At 41.9% G+C, this 2500-nt stretch overlaps 2 protein-coding genes across 2 annotated transcripts in view; one reads left to right on the forward strand and one right to left on the reverse strand.

Annotated features, from left to right (window-relative positions):
* dlc (deltaC) overlaps positions 1-100 on the reverse strand; it is a 22664-nt gene extending 22564 nt beyond the window's left edge. Inside the window, exon 1 of the mRNA XM_084065399.1 lies at positions 1-100. This exon is cut by the window's left edge and continues 266 nt beyond it. The gene's annotated coding sequence lies outside the window, so the exon portion shown is untranslated.
* LOC311050670 (uncharacterized protein) overlaps positions 1-2500 on the forward strand; it is a gene marked incomplete at its 3' end in the record, with an annotated part of 728236 nt that overhangs the window by 645931 nt on the left and 79805 nt on the right. The window lies entirely within an intron of this gene.

Raw genomic sequence — 2500 nt, forward strand, 5'->3', positions numbered from 1 at the left:
AAGAATGGATAAAAGTGGATCAAATAGAGCAGAAAATGGAATCCGCTTGGCAGAGAGCTTCTTTTTTTTGTCCTTGTGTGTGTGTGTGGACTGTGGCCCGTTCTGCTCTAACCTGAGGGGGGAGTGTGTGTGTGAGGCTTTTTATAAGATCCCTCCCCCATTGGGAGGTGCATGAGAGGAGGAGGTGCGTCTATTAAAAAGTCTAAAAAGTACTCACATTTTTTACTTAAGTAAAAATATCAATATTGCAATGTAGAAATACTGCAGATTACCAAGCAAAAGTCCGACATTCTAAATTGACTTGAGTAAAAGTATAAAAGTATTGGTATCAGAATGTACTTAAACTACCAAAAGTACTCAAATGGCCGAAATGGTTGAAGTGGGTAATGTTTTGTAATAATAATCAAAATCTACAAAGTAACCATAACCAGTAACTAAAGTTTTCGAATAAATAGTGGAGTAAAAGTAAAATATTTGCCTCTGACATGTAGGTAAAAGTATAATTGAAAATACTCCAGTAAAGTAAAAAAAAAAAACTCAAAATTCATAATACAGTAGCCTACGTGAGTAAATGTAGGGTTTGGGGCGGGGGGGGGGGGTCCCCCTGGGGGGGGGTCCCCCGCAGGCTTTGATTTGCTCTCGCCTGCCGGGGGCAATTCCACACGGGGGGGCAATAGAACAAAATGCAGGCGTTAATGGCCCTGGTGGTGACACGAGCTGTCGCCTATCAGGGTGACACCAACAAACGGGGGGACACATGCATGGCGTGAGGCCCAGACTGCTGCTTCCTCCAGAAGCAAAACTAAAACAGCTCTATTCACAGCAGCCATATTATGAAGACATTCACAGGTGTTACCGATGATACTAATGAAGGCTCTGTTCCATTCTGGTCAAACAGAGTCAGGGTGCTGATATTGTGCATGTTGGCTCACTGGAAACACTCTGTTACACCAGTGGGTCTACAGTTGGGGTCCAGGGACCCTCATGGGCTTCCAAATGTCCCCTTACAGGTGTGTATTTTGTTCCATTTGTACACTCTCAGAGTTATGGGGGTCGTGGAAACCACTGTGCTACACTAAATGGAACGGAGCCTTCATTAGTATCATTGGTAACACCTGGGAAGGAAGTGATAATATGACTGCTGTGCATAGAGCCTATTCCCATCAATCCCCATAAATTAAATTATATCTATAGCCTATGCCATTGGTTCTCAACGTGTGTGTGTGTGTGTGTGTGTGTGTGTGTGTGTGTGTGTGTGTGTGTGTGTGTGTGTGTGTGTGTGGGGGGGGGGGGGGGCAAAATGAGTTAATATAGCGTCACCACTTTAACCATAATTATGTTATACTTTGGCTATTCAAAAATAGCAGATCCACGCCGCGCTATGAGCTTATCTGCTATTTTTTGAAAAACATCCTGAAACTTTGTGCAAATCTTTGAATATATATATATTTTAAAGTAAACATTTGTAACTAAAATCTTTGGGGGGGTCCCTGGAACAAAATATTTTGAGATGGGGGTCCGCAGCCAAATACATATAATTTTTGGGGGTCCTTAATTGACATGAAAAAGTTTGAGAACCACTGGCATATACCATGAATGAAGTCAGTTAATATTGACAGCTGGTGGTAGATTGATACAGTATAGGCCTATTTGTTGATGGAATATTATGTCAGGCGTTTTTTTGATCGTGCGTGTGTGTATTTATTTATTGTTTTAATGATCAAGTCTCTTGGAAGAGTAGACTTGGCTATAAAAGATGTCCCCCCCCAAAAAAAGCTCAAACTCATGTAGGCTATGTATGTATGTATGTATTTGATGTTTAGGTTATTTCCTTTCACTTTCATTCTGACGGCTGAATCGATCCCCACGTGGATCAATGAGGATCTCATCTCCTCCTCTATGGCTCAGCTGCCTTCCATTCTAGCCTACTGTATAGGCTTATGGAGAAAACATCTCATTATGCAAAGAGAAAGTCTATACTATGCCAAATCCATCCAGTGGTTCCAGTGTGTGTGTGTGTGTGTGTGTGTGTGTGTGTGTGTGTGTGTGTGTGTGTGTGTGTGTGTGTGTGTGTGTGTGTGTGTGTGTGTGTGTGTGTGTGTCGGTGGGTGTCGGTGGGTCCTTCAAATGGGGGTCCGGCCGGGGAAACATCCATGATCAATTTGAAGGGGTCCTTGACACATGAAAATGTTTGATGACCATTGACCAGTGTGTTATATATTTGGGCAAAAATAAACCAGCTCCTTAATAAACAAACTAACACACAAATGAATGAACGAACGAATGAACCTATGAATGGATTAATTAATTAATTCATAGTGCAATAAGGAAGGTGGATTCATGGTTATTTCTCGTTGGCGTAAACAACCCGGCTTTATGATTTATGATCAGAGTAAAATAATAAGCAGCCATAAAAGACACTTCGGGCCGACCTGCTCGTCAGGTCTTGAGCAACATTGTAGGCCTACCAGTGATGTTTTTTACTTAAGTTCGGTATTCA

This window comes from Gymnoscopelus microlampas, assembly GCF_963454915.1.
Source record: "Gymnoscopelus microlampas genome assembly, chromosome: 8".
Classification (NCBI taxonomy): domain Eukaryota; kingdom Metazoa; phylum Chordata; class Actinopteri; order Myctophiformes; family Myctophidae; genus Gymnoscopelus; species Gymnoscopelus microlampas.